Source organism: Neofelis nebulosa, chromosome 10 (assembly GCF_028018385.1).
Source record: "Neofelis nebulosa isolate mNeoNeb1 chromosome 10, mNeoNeb1.pri, whole genome shotgun sequence".
In the NCBI taxonomy this organism is placed as follows: domain Eukaryota; kingdom Metazoa; phylum Chordata; class Mammalia; order Carnivora; family Felidae; genus Neofelis; species Neofelis nebulosa.
The window spans coordinates 71,143,558-71,167,900 of NC_080791.1; the positions used below are offsets into that span (position 1 = coordinate 71,143,558).

The 24,343-nt window shown below is 38.8% G+C and overlaps 1 long non-coding RNA gene and 2 pseudogenes across 1 annotated transcript in view; 1 reads left to right on the forward strand and 2 right to left on the reverse strand.

Moving 5' to 3' along the window:
• LOC131487526 (uncharacterized) overlaps window positions 1–9,023 on the reverse strand; it is a 67,798-nt gene extending 58,775 nt beyond the window's left edge. The window contains exon 1 of the long non-coding RNA XR_009249801.1: window positions 8,931–9,023. This is a non-coding gene — a long non-coding RNA (uncharacterized LOC131487526). The remainder of the gene's footprint in view (window positions 1–8,930) is intronic.
• On the forward strand, window positions 9,017–12,233 carry LOC131487523 (heterogeneous nuclear ribonucleoprotein A1-like; annotated as a pseudogene).
• An 877-nt stretch (window positions 12,234–13,110) lies between these two features.
• Window positions 13,111–16,047, reverse strand: LOC131486625 (thymosin beta-15A-like; annotated as a pseudogene).
• Between the last annotated feature and the right edge of the window lie 8,296 nt (window positions 16,048–24,343).

The window sequence follows — 24,343 nt, forward strand, 5'->3', positions numbered from 1 at the left end:
GAGGGACTCTGAGCCTGAACCACCCAGCTGAACCACTCCTAGATAGTCTTAGAATCTGTGTGACAAAATAAAATATTTGTTCTTCTGAGCTACATTTTGAGATAATTTGCTACACAGCTACAGATAACTAATATCCATCTTCACCATAATAACCCTAGCCCAACATCAAAATCTGAAAAGCACATTCACTGGAGTTGGGTAGATGTGCAGACCTAATTTCAAGTTGGAAGCCACAGTTCCCAGAAAGAATCCACTGTTAGATTTCTTCCTCTTCATTCCCAAACCCAGATCAGATTAGGTACAATGGCATAAACTGCTTATACTCCAAACAAAATTAAGCCCTTCTGTTCTTTATAACAATGCTTTTTACAAGCAGCCTCTTTCTCTCGCTCAGTTCTCAGTTCTCTCTATCCTATGGTTACTCATTCACATTATTCTTTCTGCCTCTGAGATTCTCATGGTGGGAAGAAACCATTAAGTTCATGTAGACCAACCCATAAGCTTGAATCTCCTCTATAACACCCCAACTGGCCTACTAGCTTATTTTTGAAGTTTTGAGATCACTATCTTCTGAGGTAGCTCATTCTATCTTTGGATCACTCTAATTGTTAGAAAACTCCTCCAGTAGCAGAATTTACTTTCTCTGCCCTTCTGCTTCACTTGGCTCTCTCCAGGGAGAATTGGCTGTGACTAAGAGCATACCTTGGAAGCAAGGACTGGTTCGTAATTGTTGAAATTTCAAGAAAATTCTGTTTTCTTCACTATGAAGTCCTAGCTTGACTTAACTTTCTAAGAGCCATGTCTTTACCTGGATCTATCCTAGACAATGAACAATTCATTCTCAAGAATGCCTCTGGAGTAGGGGGTAAGGCTATTCAATTATTTGGATCCTCAGATATTTCTGCTCTTGATGAAACTTTTCTGGATATTCTTGTAATAGCTGCTGCGTGTAAGTGATGGGTAGAGCTAACAAAAGTCTTGCCCTTGTCTCTGGCAGGGCCCTGAGCCAAGCGCTATAAATCTGGGCTTCATCTCTCCTACTCTGGCTTACCAGGGCAATGATAAGATTAATTGTTTCCATAAAGAGGGGTAGTTTTGAGACTTCCTGGAGATCTTGGCTTATCTGTAAATCTAGGAAGATTATATGTGTGGTTTCTTGCCTTCATAGAGATAGTCAACGATCTGCCAGGTCCTGTACAAAACCCTTAATACAGTCCACAAAGTTACATATAATGTGGCACCTGACTATTGTTCCAGTCTGAATTCTCACTATGCTCTCCCTCCCACTCTGAGTTCTAGTCACATTGGCGTTTTTAAAATTTGTCAGAATCTGCATGTTTTTCCAGTCACAGTATCTTTTCCACTGGTCTGGTCTCCCCTTATTCTCTATTTCCAGTTAAGTCTTACTCATCTTCAGATCTCTGCTGAGCATTGCTTCCTCAAGGAAGCCTCTCCAGACTTGCCACTCTCTGAGTCTAGGTTATATTTCTTTCTTATTTGGTTTTAAAGAGTGGTCATACCTTTCTTTCAGCTCACTATTTGTTTTAGTTTATATATCTAATAGTGTAGTTATTTGGTTAATGTCTACCCCCCCCTTAGACTGTAAGTTCCATTCACACAGGAACTACATCTGATTTGCTCTCCACTGTAACACTTAACATAGAATCAAGTATGGTAGATGCTTGATTGGTATTTGAGGCATGAAGGAAGGGGGCAATTAGGGCACAGTGTGATAAACAGTATCTCTGGAGTAGGCACAGGAGGTTGTATTCTAACCTAACCCAGATAGAAAAGCTTTCCAGGGTAGGTGATATCACTTCAAATATATTTACGTGTATATTCAATTTCACGTAAATACTTTGTGTGATCCGAGGACAGACAAGTCTAAAATCTGTAGGGCAGGTTGAGATGCTGGAAACTCTCAGGCAGAAGTTGATGGCTCCTCATCAACTTTTTTGCTTGTGCGTTTCAATACATGATCTATATATATGTTGTATATAAGCTGTACCTTGCTAACAAAAGTATTCAATTATTCTATAATGTTGTACACAGCCAAAGCAATATTTTTTTCTCAGTTTTACTAAGATATAATTGACATACAGCACTGGATAAGATAAAGTGTATAGCATAATGATTTTTACCTATATGGTGAAATGATTACCATAATATTTAGTTAATACCCACTATATCATACACATACGAAACAAAAAAAAAGAAAAATTTTCTCCTTGTGATAGCACTTTGGCTTTATTCTCTTAACTTTATATATGCCATACAACTGTGTTAACTATGGTCATGCTGTACATTACATCCCTAGTACTTATTTATCTTATAACTGGAAGCTTGTAGCTTTGACCACCTTCTTCCAATTCCCTCTCCACCACTCCCTGCTTCTGGTAACCACAGATCAGGTCTTTTTTCTGAGTTAGGTGTTTTTTTCTTTTAGATTCTCTGTATAGGCGAGATCATACAGTATTTGTCTTTTTCTGATTTATTTCACAAAGCCTAATGCCCTCAAGATCCATCCATGTTGCAAATGGCAGAATTTCCGTCTTTTTATGACTGAATAATATTTCATTGAATATATACCTTACAATTTCTTTATTCATTCATCTGTCAGCAGACACTTAGGTTGTTTCTATATTGTGGCTATTATAAATAATGCTGCCATGAACATGGGGTGCAGATATCAATCTGACATAGCATTTTCAATTCCTTTGGATAAATACCTAGGAGCAGAACTGCTGGATCATATGGTAATTTTAGTTTTTTGAGGATCCTACACACTGTTTTCCATAGGGGCTGCCCTGATTTAGACTCCTACCAGCAGTGCACAAAGATCCCCTTTTTTATACATCCATGTCAGCACTTGTTATATCTTTTTGATCATATCCATTCTAACAGGTATAAAGTGATATCTCACTGTAGTTTTGATTTGCATTTCTGTGATTAGTGAGACTGAACACCTTTTCATGTGTTAGCCTGTTAGCCATTCATATATCTTCTTTGGGAAAATGGTCCTCTGCTCATTTTAAAAGTGGATCATTTGGGCTTTTTGCCATTGAGTTGTACAATTTCTTTATATATCTTGGACATTAACCCCTTATCAGTTATATGGCTTGCAAATATTTTTTCCTATTCTGTAGGTTGTCTTTTCACTTTGTTGATGGTTTATTTTGCTGTATAGAAGCTTTTTAGTTTCATGTAGTCCCACTTGTTTATTTTTTATTTTGTTGCTTATGCTTTAGGTGTCATATCCACCCAAATTATTATCAAAACCCATGTGGAGAATCTTTCCCCCTAAGTTTTCTGGTAGGAGTTTTATGATGTCAGGTATTACATTTAAGTTTTTAATCCATTTCAGGTAAATTTTTGTGAATGGTGTAAGAGAGATGTTCAATTTATTTTCTTTCTTTTTTCTTTTGCATGTGGTTATCTGGTTTTCCCAACATCATTTGTTAGACCATCATTTCCCCTTGGATTCCTTTTTGGCATCCTTGTCAAATATTAGTTGGTTGTATATGTGGGAGTTTAATATTGAACTGTCTGTTCTGTTCCATTGGTAGTATGTCTTTTTTTTAACGCCAGTACCATACTGTCTTAACTGCTATAGCTTTGCAATATCATTTGAAACCAGGAAGTGTGATACTCTGGCTTTGTTCTTCTTTCTCAGGATTTGTGGTTTCTTTTGTGGTTTCATACAAATTTTAAGGTTGTTTTTTCTATTGCTGTGAAAAATGCCATCGGAATTTTGACAGGGATTGCACTGAATCTATAGATTGCTTTGGGTAGTATGGACATTTTAACAGTATTAATTCTTCTGATCCATGAACATGGAATATCTTTACATTTGTTTGTATCTTCATCAATGTCATCCAACAAAATCTTGTAGCTTTCATGGTTCAGATCTTTCAGTTTCTTGGTTAAATTTATTCCTAGATATTTTATTGGTTTTCATGCTATTGTGAATGGAACAGTTTTTTACATTTCTTTTTTCAGATGTTTCACTGTTAGTGTATAGATTTCTGATTTCTGTATATTGATTTTATATCCTGTAACTGAAATTTATTGATTAGTTCCAAGAATTTTTTGTTTGAGTCTTTCGGATTTCCTATATATATGATCATATCATCTGCAAATAACCATTTTGCTTCTGATTTGGATGCTTTTTATTTCTTTATTCCTTATTTCTCTAGCTAGGAATTCCAGTACTGTATTGAATAAGTGTGGTGAGAGTGGGTAGCCTTGTCTTCTCCCTGAACTTAGAGGAAAAGCTTTCAATTTTTACAACACTGAGTATAATATTAGCTGTGGGTTTGTCATATATGGCCTTTATTATGTTGAGTCTTGTTCCTTCTATACCCAGTCTGTTGAGGGTTTTTATCATGAAACCATGTTGTATTTTGTCAAATGCTGTTTTTGCATCTATTGAGATAATCATGTGACTTTTATCTTTCTATTAATGTAGTATATCACATTTATTGATTTGCATATATTGAAACATCCTTGCACTCCAGGGATAAATCCCACTTGGTCATGGAGTATAATCCTTTCAAAGTGTTCTCAAATTTGGTGTGGTAGCATTTTGTTGAGGATTTTTCATGTATACTCATCAGGGATATTGGTCTGTAGCTTTCTTTTCTTGTAGTGTCCTTGCAGGCTTTGGTCTCAGGGTAATGCTGGCTTTGTAAAATGAGTTTGGGTGTGTTCCCTCCTCTTCAATTTTTTGGGAGACTTTGAGAAGGACTGCCATTAATTCTTCATTAAACGTTTAGTAGAATTTGCCACTGAAGCAGTCTGGTCCTGGGGTTTTTCTGCATTGGGAGCTTTATGATTACTGATTCAATCTTATTACTTATTATTAGTCTATTCAATTTTTTTTCTTAAAAAAAATTTTTTTTTGTTTATTTACTTTCCAGAGACAGAGACAGAGTGTGAGCAAGGGAGGGTCATAGAGAGAGGGAGACACAGAATCTGAAGCAGGCTCCAGGCTCTGAGCTGTCTGCACAGAGCCCAATGAGGGGCTTGAACCCACAAACTGCAAGATCATGACCTGAGCTGAAGTCAGAGGCTTAACTGACTGAACCATCCAGGCCCCTCAATTTTTTTCTTCTTGATTCAGTCTTGTAGGTTGTATGTTTCTAGAAATTTCTCCATTTCGTCTAGGTTATCTATTTGTTGGCATACAATTGTTCATAGCAGTTGTGTATTGATCCTATGTATTTTGGTAGTATCAATTTGATAGTATCAACCATTTTTGATTAACTTGTCTTCTCTCTTTTTTTCTTAGGTTTGCTAGGGTTTATCAATTTTGTTTATCGTTTTGAAAAATCAGTTGTAGTTTTGTTGATATTTTCTATTACTTTCCTGGTTTCTATTTCATTTATTTCCACTCTTATCTTTATTATCTTTTTCCGTCTGATAAATTTGGGCTTAATTTTTTCTTTCTTTTTTTTTCTAATTCCTTGAGGTATAAAGTTAGGTTGCTATTTGAGATTTAATTTCTTAATATATGTGTTTACTGCTATACAGCTCCATCCCAGAAGTGCTTTCATATCATCCTATAGGTCCATTTTTGTTTTGAAATATTTTTTATTTTCCCTTTGATTTCTTCAACCCATTAGTTGTTCAAGAATGTGTTGTTTAGTTTCCACATATTCGTGGGTTTTCCAGCTTCCCTGTTGTGGATTTCTAGTTTCTTACCATTGTGGTCAGGAAAGATACTTGGTATGACTTTAATATTTTAAAATTTTCTGAGGCTTGTTTTATCGCTTATCATATCATCTTTCCTTGAGAATATTCTGTGTGCATTTGAAAAGAATGTATATTCTTCTGCTATTGGAAGGAACAATCTACAAATCTCATTTGGTCTAATGTATGGTTCAAGTCCATTGTTACCTTGTTGACTTTCTGTCTGGCTGACATACCCACTGCTGAAAGTGGAGTATTAAAGTTCCACTCATATGGTATTGTTGTCAATTTCTCCCTTCAGATGTGTGTATTTGCTTAATATGTTTAGGTGCTCTGATACTGGATGTGTATATATTAACTGTGTATATGTGTATATACTAGTGTGTATAATTAATTGTTATATCTTCTTGATGAATTGACCCTTTTATCATTTTGTTTCATTATTGTTTTTGGCTTAAAAGTTTATACTCTCTGATATAAGTATAGCTACCTTTGCTTTATTTTGGTTACCACTGCATGGAATATATTTTTCCATACCTTCACTTTGAGATTATGTGTGTCCTTAATACTGCAGTAAGTCTCTTGTAGGTAGTATATAGTTGGATCTTGTTTTGTTTTTTTCTTTTTGTCAATCCATCTAGCCACTCTGTGCCTTCTGACTGATGAATTGAATCCATTTATATTTAGGTAATTATTGATACGTAAGGACTTAGTAATGCCATGTTTGCCTTATTGACTGTTTTCTGTTTGTTTTGTACTGGCATTGCTCTTTTTCTATTTCTGCCTACCTCTCTAAACTGTCGATATTCTAGGATGGTATGTTTTGCTTCTCCTGTTTTTCTTTTGTAAATCTACCTTAGATTCCTGCTTTGTGGTTACCATGAGGCTTACATAAACCATTTTATAGATAAAATGTTCCATTTTATGCCGATAGCAACTTATCTTCAATCTCCTACAAAGGCTCCAGCTTTTACCGCCCCCCCCCCTTTTTATGTCACACTTACTTTCTATGTTGTGTATTCATTAAGAAATTATGGTTACTATAGTTATTTTTAATACTCTTTTAACCTTTATTTTATAGTTAAGTGGCTGACCAACCATTCTATTTTAGAGGTTTCTAAATCTGGCCTGTATATTTTTCACCTATACCAGGGTGTTGTGTACTTTCATAAGTTTTCATGTCGCTGATTATTGTCTTTTCATTTCAGCTCTGAGAACTTCTTTCAGCATTTCTCCCTCAGCTTTTGTTTATCTGGGAAAGTCATTCCTTCTTCATCTCTGAAGAATAACTTCACTGAATAGAGTATTATAGTTGCAGTTTTTATTTTCCAACACTTTGAATATGTCATTCCATTCTCTCTTGGCCTGAAGGATTTCTGCTGAGAAATCAATTGATAGCCTAATGGGGGTTTCTTTGGAGGTTATACTTTTTTCCCTGGCTGTGTGTTTAGGATTCTTTCTTTCTCTTTGATTTTTAACAGTTTCCTTATAATGTGTTTTGGAGAAAGGTCTTTTGGCATTTAGATAATATGGTAATTTATTAGCTTCATTGAAATTGGATATTCAAGTCTTTCTCCAAGTTTGGGAAGTTCTCAGCTATTTCTTTAAATAAACTTTCTGCCCCCTTCTCCTTCTCTTCTCCTTCTGGAATCCTGATTGTTTTGGTATTTGTCCTTTTGATGGATTCTCTTAGATCATGCAGGCTTTCTCTGCTCTTTTTTTCTTTGTTCTCTTCTGTGTCATTTCAAAACTCCTGTCCTTTAAGTCATTTATTCTTTAATCTAGTATACTCTAATACAGATGCTGTCTGCTGCATCTCTATTTTATTCTATTTCTTCATTCTATTTTATTCTATCACATTCTTCGTCTCATTCATTGAATTCCTCAGCTCCAGAATTTGGTTCTTCTTATTATTTCTCTTTCATAAAGAACTCAGGGGGTGCTTGGGTGGCTTAGTTGGTTAGGCGACCGACTCGGCTCAGGTCACGATCTCGCAGTTTGTGAGTTCAAGTCCCACGTCGGGCTCTGTGCTGACAGCTCAGAGCCTGAAGCCTGCTTCGGATTCTGTGTCTCCCCCTCTCTCTGCCCCCTCCCCTGCTCACACTCTGTGTCTCTCTGTCTCTCAATAATAAATAAACGTTTAAAAAAAAAGAACTCAGATTGATCTTTTTCTTTTCTCTTTCTTTTCTTTTCTGTTTCATTGCATTGTCTGAGTCTTCTTTTAGCTTGAGTTTAATTTTTTTAAATGTTTATTTTTGAGAGAGATAAACACAGAGTGCCAGTGGGAGAAGGACAGAGAGGGAGATATAGAATCTGAAGCAGGCTCCAGGCTTGGATCTTGGAGCTCTGCATGCAGAGCCCCATGCAGAGCTCAACTCAGAAACCATGAGATCATGACCTGAGCCGAAGTCGGACACTTAACCGACTGAGCCACCCACACGCCCCATTAGCTTGAGTTTTTTTTTTTAAGTAGCTATTTTGAGTTCTTTATCTATTAGATCATACTATACACCTTTTAGCTAAGTTACGTGAGGATTATTGATATCTTTTGGGGATGATATATTTCCTTGATTTTTCATGTCCCTTATATTTTTACATTGCTACTTGAAGTAGTAGACATTTCTTTAAATCTTTATTGGTTGCCTTCATATGGGGTACTGTTGATTGGTGCTGCTATATGTGGGTTTTCCTCAGCTTTTGAATGAGTAGACCTGCCCCACTCTTTTTTCTTCCTCTTGTGGCAGAATTCTTAAGCTTTTACATCTTTTCTTGTTCTTAGAAGTCACCAGGCTTGCTGCTGGATGCCTCTCTTTGGTTTTCCAAAAAGTGGTGGTTTCTCCCTTGTCCATAGCCCTGTTCCATTTTCCTGAGAGTACTCTGATTACTGGACCTCTATTACCATTGCACTTGGGAGCACACAAGGATCTTGTCACAGAGTGTGTGTGTGCACATGCGTGTGCGTGTTGGGAGGTGTGCATTAGCACTGTTGGCGTACGAGTGCCTGTGGACCCAGTGGGGAGATCTTAATGTGGTTGTACTCCCAGAGCCTTATCAGCAGAGTTCATGCTGAAGTCCTGAAGTAGTCACCAGGAACTGAATTACTTTGATGTTCTTATCTGCTTCTTACTCTGTCTTGCCTCCATTTAGTCATGAGGTCTCACCTCAGTGGGCTGCATGTTGTTGGATACAAACAGATTTCTCTAGTCACCACCACACAAGTAAGGTAGCCAGGAACTCACCAATTTCTACCTCCTCCACAGGAGAGGTCACCATGGATGAACAGTGTGGCCCTGTGCAGTGTCTCTTTTGGTTGGAAGGGTGGCTCTGGCAGAGTTCTTCCCTCTCTACTATGACCAAACTCGTGTCTTTCCTGCTCTAGTGGTGTTCTAGAATCTCCCCTCAGGCAGGCTGACCCTCTATAAGTTCTCTCTCACCCAAGGATATCTTCCCAGGTCAGCATTCTCCAGGCTTTTTTTCTTGGCCAGTGAGAGGGGGTGCAGCAGTTTTGTTGACTCTAAAATCTTTACCGAGATCCAAAATCTGTCTGCCTGTTTTTAGATGCACTGGTGGGCAAGAGTTATCCAGGTCTCTTGGCATATTAAACTGGGTCCAACACTTCTTACAGAGATATTTTGCTTGTGGATGAATGTCTAATTAGTTGTTTAAAAAGGGAGAGAAAAAAAGACTAATGTCTTATGCCACCGTGATGCTAATGTCACTCTCATTTTTTAATGTAAGCATTTATAGCTTTGTTCCTTAGCACTGTTTTCACTGTACCAAATTTTAGCTTGCTGTGTTTTCATTTGCCTCTAAGTATTTTCTAATTTCCCTTGTGATTTCTATTTTGACCCATTTGTTGGTTAAGGATATGTTAATTTCAACAAATTTGTGAATTTTCCAGTTTTTCTTTTGTTATTGAGTTTTAACTTCATTCTGATGTGACTGGAGAGGACACTTTGCACGGTATCTGTCTTCTTAAAGCTACTGAGACTTAACTGGAGGCCTAACATATGGTCTACCCTGAAAATGTTCTAAGTGCACTTGGGAAGAATACGTATGCTGTTCTTGGGTAGAGTGTTCTATGGATGTCTGTCAGATCTACCGTAGTTTTTTCTAGTAAGCCCTCTATTTGCTTACTTATCTTCTGTCTAGTTGTTGCATCTACACTGAGAGTGGTGGTACAGTAAAGTCTTGGACTATTATTGCAGAACTATTGCTCCCTTGAATTCTGTCAGTTTTTACTTCACATATTTTGATGATCTGTCATTAGACATGTAAACATTTACAACTGGTATATATATTTGCTGTACTGAGCGTTTTATTAACATGTAATATTCTTCTTTGTCTCTTTGGAAACTTTATAAAGTATACTTTGTTTGGATCACCTGGGTGGCTCAGTCAGTGAAGCATCTGACTTTGGCTCAAGTCATGAGGTCAGGATCTCAGGGTTCATGAGTTTGAGCCCTACATCACGCTCTGCGCTGACAGCACAGAGCCTACTTCAGATCCTGTCTCCCTCTCTCTCTGCCCTTCCCCGACCCCTGCTCACATGCATGTGCAGTCTCACTCTCAAAAATAAATAAGCATTTAAAAAATAATGTATAAGTTGTCTGACATCAGTTTAGACATCCCTGCTCTCTTTTGGTTACTATTTCTGCAGTATTTTTCCATACATTCACTTTCAATCTATTTGTGTTTTGGGATCTAAAATGAATCTTTTGTAGATAGCATATAGTTGGATCATGTGTTTTTATCCACTCAGCTAATCTCCTTTGGTTGGAAAGTTCAATCCACTTCTGTTTAAAATGGTTACTGATAAGGGAAAAACTCACTTTTATAATTTTGTTGTTTGTTTTCTAAATGCCTTATAACTCTTCTGTTTCTCATTTTCTGAATTACTGTCTTCTTTTGTGATTAAATTTTAAATGAAATGTGTAATTTCACATTTCCTTTTGTGTATAATTAATCTACAGTAATTTTCTTTGGGGTTACCATGCAGGTTACATTTAACATCTGAAGGTTAAAATCTAATTTGAATTTATACCAGTTTAACTTCTTCTTTAACAGCAAAGTTTGGTTGTTGATGTCACAACATTGCATCCTGATATGTGTGCGTACAAAAGCATAAAGGAACAATTCTTTTAAATGTATTAGTTTAATTATTAAAAAAAAGCCAAATGTGGAGATAAACACTGTTATAATAATACTAGCTTTTAGAAAAAGAAAATTTTTTAATTATTAATCTGGTCTTTCTGCCCACAGACGCTGCCGAGTAACCATCGTGAAAGTCTCCCCTCCCACCGCCATCATGTCTAAGTCAGAGTCTCCCAAAGAGCCTGAACAGCTGCGGAAGCTTTTCATCGGAGGTTTGAGCTTTGAAACCACCAATGAGACTCTGAGGAGCCATTTTGAGCAGTGGGGAATGCTTACGGACTGTGTGGTAATGAGAGATCCCAACACCAAGTGCTCCAGAGGCTTTGGGTTTGTCACGTGTGCATGCCACTGTGGAAGAGGTGGACGCAGCCACGAATGCAAGGCCACACAAGGTGGATGGAAGAGTTGTAGAACCAAAGAGGGCTGTCTCTAGAGAAGATTCTCAAAGACCTGGTGCCCACTTAACTGTGAAAAAGATTTTTGTCAGTAGCATTAAAGAAGACACTGAAAAACATTACCTAAAAGATTATTTTGAACAGTATGGGAAAATTGAAGTGATTGAAATCATGACCGACCGAAGCAGTGGCAAAAAGAGAGGCTCTGCTTTTGTAACATTTGGCAACCATGACTCTGTAGACAAGACTGTCATTCAGAAATACCATACTGTGAATGGCCACAACTGTGAAGTAAGGAAACCTCTATTTAGCAACAGATGGCTGGTGCTTCATCCAGCCAAAGAGGTCGAAGTGGTTCTGGAAATTTTGGTGGTGGCCGTAGAGGTGGTTTTGGTGGGAATGACAACTCCGGCCGTGGAGGAAACTTCGGTGGGCGAGGTGGCCTTGGTGGTAGTCGAGGTGGTGGTGGATAGTGGCAGTGGGGATGGCTGTAACGGATTTGGTAATGATGGAAGCAACTCTGGAGGTGGTGGAAGCTATAATGATTTTGGCCATTACAACAATCAATCTTGACATTTTGGGCCCCTATGAGGAGGAAGTTTTGGAGGCAGAAGCCCTGGCCCGTATGGTGGTGGAGGCCAATACTCTGCCAAACCATGAAACCAAGGTGGCTATGGTGGTTCCAGCAGCAGTGGCTATGGGAGTGGCAGAAGGTTTTAATTACTTCCAGGAAACAAAGCTTAGCAGGAGAGGAGAGCCAGAGAAGTGACAGGGAAGTTACAGGTTACAACAGATTTTTGAACTCAGTCAAGCACAGTGGTGGTGGGGCCTAGCTGCTACAAAGAAGACATGTTTGAGACCATACTCATGTGTATGGACAAAAATTCAAGGGCTGTATTTGTGACTAATTGCATAAGAGGTTATTTTAGTTTCTGTTCTGTGGAAAGTATAAAGCATTCCAAAAAAGGGTTTTAATGTAGTTTTTTTTTTTTTTTTTTTTTGCACCCATGCTATTGATTGCTAAATGTAATAATCTGATCACGATGTTGAATAAATGTGTCTTTTTAAAAAAAATAAATAAAGGGACACCTGGGTGGCTCAGTCGGTTAAGCGTCTGACTTTGGCTCAGGTCATGATCTCACGGTTTGTGAGTTCAAGCCCTGCGTCCGTCAGGCTCTGTGCGGACAGCTCGGAGCCTGGAGCCTGCTTCGGATTCTGTGTCTCCTTCTCTCTCTGCCCCTCCCCGACTTGTGCTCTGTCTCTATCAAAAATAAATAAACGTAAATAAACAAATAAATAAAAATTATTAATCTGAACTGACTGGTTCAGTTGGTAAAGCATGTGATCTTGATCTCAGGGTTGTGAGCTCGAACCCCACGTTGGGTAAAGAGATTAGTTAAAAATAAAATCTTTTTAAAAGTTTTATTGACCTGCTAAAACATGTAGAAAACAAAAAGTGCAGTTATAAACCACTATTACCACAAAACTAGATTTTATAATTGTCTACGTAATTGTATTTATTGAAATCTTTAGGGGTGTCTGGGTGGCTCAGTTGGTTAAGTGCCCAACTTCGGCTCAGGTCATGATCTCACAGTTCATGAGTTCAAGCCCCACAATGGGCTCTGTGCTGACAGCTCAGAGCCTGGAGTCTGCTTTTGAGTCTGTGTCTCCCTCTCTCTCTGCCCCTCCCCTGCTCGCACTCTGTCTCTGTCTCTCTCAAAAATGAGTAAACATTAAAAAAAAGAAATCTTTATTTATTCATATGGTTTTTAAAAATATGATCATCTCAATAGATGCAGAAAAATTTTTGACAAAATTCAACATCCTTTCATGATAAAAACTCTCAAATTAGGAGGAACCAACCTCAACATTAAAAAAAGGCCATGTACGACAAGCCCACTCTGTCATTTACTTGATACTCAATGGCAAAAAGCTGAAAGCTTTTCATCTATTATCAGGAACAAGACAAAGGTGCCCACTTTCAGCACTTCTAATCAAAATAGTGCTGAAATTCATAGCCAGAGCATTTCAAGTAAAAGAAATAAAAGCATCCAAATCAGAAAGTGAGAAGTAAAATTGTTTGTTTGCAGATGACATAATCTTATATAGAAAACTCTAAAGACTCCATCAAAAAAACTGTTAGAACTGATAAATGAATTCAATAAAGATACAGGATATAAAATCAATACACAAAAATCAATTGTGTTTCTATATTCTAACAATAAACTACCCAAAAAAGATGTTAAGAAAAAAAATTCCCTGTACACTAGCATCAAAAAGAATAAAATACTTAGGAATAAATGTAACCAAATAGGTAAAAGATATTGAAACTACTAAACTACAAAACTACACTAAAAACTGTGAAACACTAATGAAAAGAATTGCGTAAGACACAAATAAATGAACAGATATCCTATGTTTATGGATTGAAAGAATTAATATTTTAAAAATGTCTAGCAAAAATGAACTATTGGGACCTCATCAACATAAAAAGCTTCTGCACAGTGAAGGAAACAATCAGAAAAACTAAAAGGCAACCAACGGAATGGGAGAAGACATTTGCAAATTATATATCAGATAAAGGGTTAGTATCTAAAATCTCTAAAGAACTTATCCAACTCAACACCCAAAAACCAAATAATCCAGTGAAGAAATGGGAAAAAGACATGAATAGACACTTCTCCAAAGAAGACATCCAGATGGCCAACTGACACATGAAGAAATGCTCCACATCACTCATCATCAGGGAAATACAAATCAAAACCACACTGAGATACCACCTCACACTTGTCAGAATGACTAACATTAACAACTCCGGCAATGACAGATGTTGGCGAGGATGCAGAGAAAGAGGAACCCTTTTGCACTGTTGGTGGGAATGCAAACTGCTGCAGCCACTCTGGAAAACAGGATGGAGGTTCCTCAAAAAATTAAAAATAGAACTACCCTACAACCCAGACATTGCACTGCTAGGTCTTTATCTAAGGGATACAGCTGTGCTGTTTCAAAGGGGCACATGCACCCCAATGTTTACAGCAGCACTATCAACAATAACCAAAGTATGGAAAGAACCCAAATGTCCATCGATGGATGAATGGGTAAAGATGATGTGGTACATACATATACAATGGAGTATTACTTGGCAATCAAAAAGAATGAAATCTTGCCATTTGCAACTATGTGGATAGAACTAGAGTGTATTATGCTAAGTGAAATTAGTCAGAGAAAGACAAATATCATATGACTTCACTCATTTGTGGAATTTAAGATACAAAACAGATGAACATAAGGGAAAGCAAAGATAATATAAAAACAAGGAGAGGGACAAAACATAAGAGACTCTTAAATATAGAGAACAGAGGGTTGCTGGAGGGGTTAAGGGAGGGGGGATGGGCTAAATGGGTAAGGGGCATTAAGGAATCTACTCCTGAAATCATTGTTGCACTATATGCTAGCTTAGATGTAAATTAAATAAAACAAAAATAGAAAAAAAGAAAAAAAAATTGTCTATTGATCCGGGGTGCCAGGGCACCTGGGTGGCTCAAGCGTCTGACTCTTGGTTTCAGCTCAGGTCATGATCTCATGGTTCATGAGTTCAAGCCCTACAGTGGGCTCTGGGCTATCAATGCAGAATATGCTTGGGATTCTCTCTCTCTCCCTCTCTCTGGCCTTCTCCTGTTTGTACTCTCTTTCTCTCTCTCAAAATAAATAAATAAACTTAAAAAAAATAATGGTGGAGTAACATTTTTTAAAAAAATGTCTATACAGCCAAAATGAACTACAGATTCAATGTAATACTTGTCCAAATTCCAATAGCAGTTTTAACAGAAATAGAAACAAAAATTAGAAAAAAAAATCTTAAAATTTAATGGAACAAAATTAGACTCAAAGAGCTAAAGCAATCTTCAGCAAAAAGAACAAAGCTGGAGACATCACACTTCCTGCTTTTGAACTATATTACAAAGCTGTAATAATCAAAACAGTATGGTATTGATATAAAAATAGACACATAGATCAATGGAACAGAATAGAGAACCCAGAAATAAAATCATGCACAAATAATTTTTGGATTATGTTTATTATTTTGTTGGTACATTAGAAATGAAAATAACCTTTGAGAAGCTATAAACACATGCCACATCATGAAGTTTATGGAACAATGGAAGCACCCAATGCAGAAGGTTAAAAGTGGCTTATCCCGTAGGGGGTGAAATAACTTCACACACAAAAGTCATCAATGCTGAGATTATTGATAGCATTTGCCAGCTGGAGTTTATGCACCAATGGAAATTTTAAAAACAAACATAAGGGAACACTGGCTACTCCTGACCTCTTTCTTAGCCAAGGAGAAAGGGTAAGTAAGAAGACATCAGAAGGTGCCTACAATCTCTACAAACACATAGGTTTACCAAAAAAAAAAAGCCCCAAACCAAACATTCAGGCAATGCTGAATTTGCTCTTCAAGGATCCCCATTTTATGATGTTTCAACAACTCTTTCTCTTGCTAGATAGTTTCCTTTGAGGAAAGAGTATTTTTTTCTTTAGTTTCATTTTCTTCCATTTTGACCTGTCAAGCTTCTCCACTTTGGACAAGTCTGGCTTATCATTCATCTTGAGGAAAAGACAGACTCAAGCCTTGAAGACCCGTAAAAGGCTGACTGTGGGGCTAACACTGCTCCACACAACACAAAGTTTCCACAGTCAAATGATTTTTGACAGAGGTACCAAGAATACATAGTGGGGAAAGGGGACAGCCTCTTCAGTAACTGATGTTGTGAAAACTGGATATCCACATGCAAAGGTACGAAATTCGATCCTTACCTTACACAACATACAAAAATCCAATCAAAAAAAGATTAGACTTAAACTTAAGACCTAAAACTGTAAAACTTCTAGAAGAGAACATGGGGAAAAACTCCTTGACATTGGTCTTGACAGTGATTTTGTGGGTCAGTCACCAAAAGGATAGTCAACAAGAGCAAAAACACAAGTGAGACTATGTCAAATTGAAGTTTCTGCACTGTAAAGGGAACGTCAATAAAATGAATAAGCAATCTACAAAATGAGAGAAAACTTTTGCAAATCATACATTCAGTGAGGGATTCGTATCCAAAACATATAAGGAACTCTTACAACTCAGTAGCAAAAAACCAATAACCCAATTTAAAAAATGGGCAAAGTGGGGTGCCTAGGTGGTTCAGTCAGTTAAGTGTCTGACTCTAGATTTCAGCTTAGGTCATGATCTCATGGTTTGTGGGTTTGAGCCCCACATCAGGCTCTCCAATGGCAGTCCAGAGACTGCTTAGGATTCTCTCTCTCTCCCTCTCTCTCTCTCTCTCTGCCCCTCCCCTGCTCATGCTCTCTTTCTCTGTCTCTCAGAATAAATAAATAAACTTAAAAAAAAAACCCTTGAAAAATAAAAATGGGCAGGATTGAACAGACATGTTCCCAAAGAAGACAAATGGCCAAAAGGTGTGTGAAAAGATGTTCAGAGTCACTAATCAGCAGGAAACCAAATGAAAACCACAAAGTGATACTGCCTCACACCTGTTAGGATGGCTAATATAAAAAAAGTGAAAAGAGAAGTTTTGGTAAGGATGTGGAAAAAAGGGAACCCCTATATACTGCTGAATGTTAACTGATACAGCCATTATGAAAAGCAGTATGGATATTCCTTGAAAAATTAAAAAGAGAACAACCATATGATCCAGCAATCTCACTTAGAATATATATCCAAGGACATAAAATTGCTACCTTAAAGAGGTATTTGCACTCTCATGTTCATTCACTGCAAACTTATTCACAATAGGCAAGATATGGAAACAACCTAAATGTCTTTCAATGGATGAATAAAGAAAATGTGGTCATATATACAATAAAATATTACTTAGCCTTTAAGAAAAAGGAAACCTTGCCATTTGCAAAAATATGGATGAATCTGGACATTATAAAGCTGAGTGAAATGATCAAGACTCAGAAAGACAAGTATTGCATGGTCTCACTTATATATGGAATCTTGAGCAGAAAAAAAAGCTGAATTCTTAATAGTAGAGTAGAATGATAGTTTTCAAAGCATGGGGCATGAGAGAAAGGGGGAAATAACAGAAAGAAAAGAACATAAAAGAAAGAGAGAGAGGAAGGAAGGAAGGAAGGAAGGAAGGAAGGAAGGAAGGAAGGAAGGAAAAGAAAAGAAAGCAAAGGAAAGAAAGGAAAGGAAAGAAAGTGAGAAAGAAAAGTTAGAATGGTGAGGGGCTGGGAAGAGGAGTTCATAGGGAGTTACTGTTTGATGGATACAAAGTTTCAGTTTTGCAAGATGAAAAGAGTTCTAGAGATGGATAGCAGTGATGGTTGTGCAACAACATGAATGTACTTAATATCGCTAAACTGTACACTTAAAATGATTTAAATAGTGAATTTTATGTTATATGTGTTTTAGTTGCTGGTGTGCTGCCCTGGGGAGCAGGTGATAGTGAGGCCAGCAGTGGTTCTGGAAATGCTGCAGACCAGCCAGAGGTTGCAAAACATCCTGTTGCCGAGTAGCCTGATGGGGAGTACATCTGGGAGGTAGAAACCCTCTCCCCAGGGCTGACAGAGCAGCCTCCCCTGGCCCATTGGGACAGAAACTGCTCATCATCTGCAGAGCCCCAGTCATTGAGCTGCTGAATAGCAGCATTAAGGAAGGTAACACTAAACTGTAGCTGCTGGCCCCAGAGCCACCTGGTTCAGTTTTGCCGCTGAGGGCGTCCCCGTGGCTCCCATCTCTCAGATGGTACAAGCTCCTGTGGTCCTGGCAGGAGCGGCAGCTGGGGGCATGACCCCACAGGACCCACCCTCCATCCAGATTGTCTAGGCTCTGTCCACAGTCCAGTTAGTGCACACATTTTGAGTAGAACTGGTACCTCTTCTTGTCTCACATACAGACCCCTACTAGCTGTCTGCCTTGGGTGGGCTAGGCTTGGGGGGGGGGAGCTGCAGGCTGGGCTTGATAATAAAGATAAGAATTTCTCCCCCAAATTTTTTTTTGGGAAAAAAATTTGTTAAACTTATATGTAAGACTGGTAGTAAGGGCTACCAAGATACAGCCACTCCAGAATATCCGCCTAGGAGAAGGTACGTTCGGCTAAATGATGGTTTTCAATCTTTGCCCAAGGGCACCCCCTTTCCCCTAATGCAAAGAATAAACTAGCACTTGACCTACAGGGCTGGGAGTATGTTAACTCATGGGAGCTCGTGTCCCAGCCTCACTGAGCACCCCTAGTTCAGAGCTCACCCCGGAAGACTGCAGGCTCTTCTTCCCCTATTTCCTGCCTCTGTCACCACTGCTCATGAACCCTCTTTGTAGCATGGTCATGCTATCCTAAATCTGGAATGGAACATCACATTGTTGTGTCTTTATACAAATGTCCTATCTCTTTGAGATAACTTACAAATACAATGCAACTTCAGGAGGATTTTTCTCTTGGGATAAACAGAGGAGTTCTAAAGTTTACTTAGAAAATAAGTGGTCCAGAGACCTAAAAAGAAGAGTTTTGGGGTACAGATCAGCTTTAACAGCTGTTAGAACATATTTAAAAATAATGATTGTTTAAAATACTATGGTTCTGATAAGGTAAAAATGTGTATTTGAGGAAGTGAATGCAAAGGCACAGAGTAGACCCAATAATTTAGCTAAAGAGAGCTAATTTGTGCTAAGAGGTGACTGTGGGACAGGGTTGATATCCATTAGACACAGCAGGCATATAGCTTAGTGGCCCACAAAAATGTTTTCATTTTCAAATAAGTAAAAAAAAAAAACTTTAAGAATGAAAATGAATATGTAGTAATGAATCCAGCCTGGGTTGTATTTGCCTTTATTACACACAGTTATAAAATAAAAGCAAAAATGCCTAAGGCACATGAAAATCACAAGGCAATCCTAGCCAACAGAGCATAAACCTTTCTCTATTCATGATCTGTATCATGCTCACCACCATCATAATGGTTATAACCTAATTAACCCATAACCCTATAGCCATAATTATTATACCTAATAATATGCATTGTCAGTAAAAACAACACAGCTTCAAGACAAGGGCCTGTCTGCTCGTTTTAGTAAGTTTGTTCCCTAACTCTTACATACTGACTGTAAACAGCCACTGGATTATCCGTTTGGGCAAACATTAAGTTATATTCAAAATGTATGTTTAAAAATTATAAATTAGTGGAAGAACTGTCCAAAAATTGCACAAAATAGGATTGAGAGTTTTTGCACGTTAAAAAAAAATTTTTTTTTAAGTTTATTTATTTTGAGGAGGGGGAGAGGCAGAGATAGAATCTCAAGCAGGTTACACTCTGCCAGCTCAGAGCTCAATACAGGGCTTGAAGCCATGAACTGTGAGATCATGACCTGAGCTAAGATCAAGAGTTCGACACTCAGCTATCGACAATAGCCAAAGTATGGAAAGAGTCCAAATGCCCATTGATGGATGAATGGATAAAGAAGATGTGTGTGTGTGTGTGTGTGTGTGTGTGTGTGTATACACACACACAATGGAGTATTATTCGGCAATCAAAAACAATGAAATCTTGCCATTTGTAACTACGTGGATGGAACTGGAGGGTTTTATGTTAAGTCAAATTAGTCAGCCAGAGAAAGGCAAATGTCATATGAGGATTTTAAGATACAAAACAGATGAATATAAGGAAAGGGAAGCAAAAATAATATAAAAACAAGGAGGGGGACAAAACATAAGAGACTTAAATACAGAGAACTGAGGGTTGCTGGAGGGGTTGTGGGAGGGGGGAATGGGCTAAATGGGTGATGGGCATTAAGGAGGACGCTCGTTGGGATGAGCACTGGGTATTATACATAGGGGATGAATCACTGGAATCTACTCCTGAAATCATTATTGCACTATATCTAACTAACTTGGATGTAAATAAATAGATGAATGAATGAATATATACATAAATAAATAAATAAAATGTTAAAAAAAATTTTTTTAAACATGAAAAAAAAACACAAGAGTTGGATGCTCAACCAACTGAGCCACTCAGGTGCCCCATATAAGCTTTTTGTTGTTGCTGTTGTTGTTGTTGTTGGTGGTGGTGGTGGTGGTGGTGGTGATGGCAGCATTTAAACTTATAAATCATAGGGGGCCCTAGGTGGCTCAATCGGTTAAGCCTCTGACTTCGGCTCAGGTCATGATCTTGTGGTTCACAAGTTTGAGCCCCATGTTGGGCTCTGTGCTGACAGCTCAGAGTCTGGAGCCCGTTTTGGATTCTGTGTCTCTCCCTCTCTGCCCCTCCCCTGCTCATACTCTGTCTCTCTCTGTCAATAATAAATAAACATTAAATTTTTTTTAAATTTATGAATCTTTGAAAGAAAAGGATCAAAAGATAATTTCTGTACAAGAACCAACTAATCACAGTGAAAAAGTAATCAGCACGAAAAGCATTTCATTCAAATGTTATAGAAATGGATCATTATGTTTAATATATAAAAAGTTTATTCTAATGTAGAAGTATCAATAAATGCTCCCTTGATAGCAAATGACATAATGCAAAATATAGATAGAAAGCAAATAGGGGTAAATGTTCATCTTGTAACCAGATTCAAATTAAATAATGAGGTATGTTTTTATATCCTTAACTTGTTAAGAAAGGTATAATAATAACACTAGCACCATTGTTCACAGTGAAATGGATGAGACTTTATGACTGTGGATAAAAAACAGGAACACAGTAGTAGGTACTGAAACCATAGAAGGCTCCTGCCCTTTGACCCAGTAATTTCACTCACTGTAATTTAGATGAGGAGCTAATTCAGGAGAAGGGCAATCCTTCTGTATGCTACTCCTCCCTGTAGCATTCTCTGTAATAGCAGAAATTGAAAACAACCTGAATGTCCAACAACAGGGACAGTGAAGACAGTGATGTAAATTGCAGTACATTAACTGGATAAAATGTTGTGCAGTTCTCACAATAATTATGAAGAATATGAGGCAGTGTAAGGTGTTGTTCAAAATACTGTTTGGCGGGGCGCCTGGGTGGCTCAGTCAGTTGGGCGTCCGACTTCGGCTCAGGTCATGATCTCGTGGTCTGTGAGTTGGAGCCCCGCGTCAGGCTCTGTGCTGACAGCTCAGAGCCTGGAGCCTGTTTCAGATTCTGTGTCTCCCTCTCTCTCTGACCTTCCCCCCGTTCATGCTCTGTGTCTCTTTCTGTCTCAAAAATGAATAAATGTTAAAAAAAAATTAAAAAAAAATACTGTTTGGTAAAACTAAATGTCCAATTATGCAGATGTTTGATTATAGCTCTGTAAAATATGCTAGAATGTAGACAAGGACTATGAGGGAGCAGAGAAAAATAGTGTTTGCTCCTGCTCCTTCCCTCCCAATCATGAAGCTCTCATGAAGTTTCTTTCAGCATCCACACACTCCATGTTCCCGCCTTGTTCCCTCTTTTCCATTGCTCCTTCTTCCATTCATTGAGTGGATTCCTGCTGCTCCAGGGCACCCATGTCACTTACCATTTTTTGTATTCAGCACTAGGATCCAATAATGAGGAAGACCTATCCCCCTCTGCTCACTGAACTCACCGTTCACACACAGATGCATAAGGAAGTATTTGTGATACAGTATAGAAATCCATAAAGTGATAGGAAAAAAAGGAAGCTAAGTGAGAACCAGATTCCTTAGGAATCAATCACATGTTTTATCTCTTCAAAGGGATTTTGCATGGAGAAAGTGCTGGGGGAATTTGATCCCTTGATTACCAGACTTTCCCCACATGACAAGTTTCCCTCCTGCTGGCTCCTCCCTCTGAAGAAAAAATACTCAAGTCTCTCCTCCAACACAAAAATCAAGTTTTCACCTCCACGTTCCCCACTCAACATCTTTTCTATAAACTCCTTCCTTTTCAGTCACAATCCATACTTCTAATTCCATACTGAGCAGTCACTGCCTACCCTGCTGCTAGTTGAGTGCATTGCGATAATAAAAACCCCAAGAAAAGATGAGGTTACACTGGAATATGTAGGGCTCTTGCAATCCAGGTGGAGGAGACAGAAATTGCAGAAAGAAGGAAGAACTCGGTATTCCAGAGCAGAGACAAGCCGGCGTGTCTAGAACATGTGAACACAGATGGGAATGGCAAGTGTTGAACCTGGAGGTGTAGGCAAGAGCCCCACCATGTGGGGTCTGTGGGTCTGAGTAGAGTTTGAAGTTCATTCTAAGCTCAGTGGAAGCCATGGAGTGGAGACGCAGCTCTGCTGTTTCTTCTCTCCCATCCTAGACTGTTTGCACAGCATCCTCATCAACCCTGATTTTTATGGCAATAATAAGAAATACGTAGATTAGGTGATGATACCCATCTTACAGGTGAGGAAAATAACACTTGACCAAGGCCACATGACTGGTAAGGGAAAGAAGAGTGGTAAATGGGACTATTAATTGTCCTGGGAACTCAAGAGATAAAATGTAAGGCCCTTTCTTTGTCACTAGTCCATGTAGGTATCTTTCCCTGTTGGGCTGTGCTTCACCTGAGAAGCTGTGCTCTGTAGGGGTCCCTCCCGCTCTCCACTATGAAATGATAAAATCTCTCCATTCCCTTCAGCCTCCTCATCTGGAGCATCCTAACTCTGATGTCCAGGCCACAAGCTAGACCAATTTAATCAGAACCTGGAGGACGTGGTTAAACCCAGATATGAGCATTTCATAAATTCTCAGAAGATTCCAATGGGCATTGAAAGTGAGAAGTCCATGATGGGCAGGTGTGAGGGCCACCCAGATCTACCTTGCACTGTACCTCCTTCCTCACCTTCTATCACTTGTCTCCCAGATGCGTCCTCCCTGCCCAAGGGCTGCTCTTGAAACTGTAGTTAGGCCACACCCCTTAACCACTTTCTGTAATATTTACTGTTGCCCTCCAATCCCCACATTGAAAGGCTAATGGATTCTGCAGATTAAATAATCCCAGTCATCTGGAGCTGTCCTGGGATTAGACTGCCAGACAATGGCACAGTGCCCCTTGCTCCTGGTTCTAATTAAATAATTCACTTAAATAGCCTCTGTTTCCTCCAAAGCCCAGGTCCTTTAGCCAAATGGAGGTGAGCAAGGGCTGTCTCCAATGGAATGCAGGAGAAGAAGTGAGCTGCTCATATGAACAGTGGTTGCAGGAGCCACAGCACTAAGGGACAGACACTTAAGGCTTCAAGTCTTCCTTGTAAACTACCTACTCCTGGTCAGGGAGGCACAGCCAAGAACCCTGCACAAAATGTTGCAGGCACCAGGATGGGATTTCGTGGGGAAATAGGTACTACTTACATAAATGGGTTAGAAAAAAGCTTAGGGCAGAAAGTCACCACCATGGGGCAAAAGCACCCAAGGTTAGCTAGCGAGATTTTGTAATGGGATCACGAGTAACTTGTTATATCACCTGCAGGAAATTACTTTCCATTTGATGCCAATGTACAATTATACTTTGATCATAAACTCCACTTGCCCCCCAGATCCTTTGCTTCTTACACACACAAGTTAATAATTACTGTGTGATTGTTTTCTTCACATTCACGTGTGTAAGATCTTATTTTCTACATGCTCACCACATGAGTAATATCTTGTGTACTCAATAAACATGGAGATGAAACTCCTGTTCAGGGCTCTTGTCTCTTCCTGGACATTAACTTCTCTCGTATTCAATTCTGCATCCGCTCCCTTGCTGGACAAGAGAGAACTCCAGACTCATAGTCTGCGACAGGATTCAATTTGGAGAGGCCCAAGGGGAACTAATGGAGGGCTTCCCTCTTCCCTGTTCACTTCTTCCATCCCCTCTCCCTGATCCTATCCCTGGCTCTGTCCTAGTCCCCCAAATATTCCTCATAATGCTATTCCTACTCAGTTTAAGAGAAAAGTTCTCAACTCTTTCAAACACTTCCTCTGGGCTCACATATCTTCCCCCAGTGTATGGGAGGATCCAAGTTTAAGGTGCCTGATGTCAACTCTCACTGGTGCCTTCCTGGGATCCAGGACTCTTGAGTCATCCAACAAGGAACTTTTTCATGTTACTCAACCGTCCCATTTAGAGGGATGAGCACAGGGTTATCTTGTTTATTTATCCATCCTTAA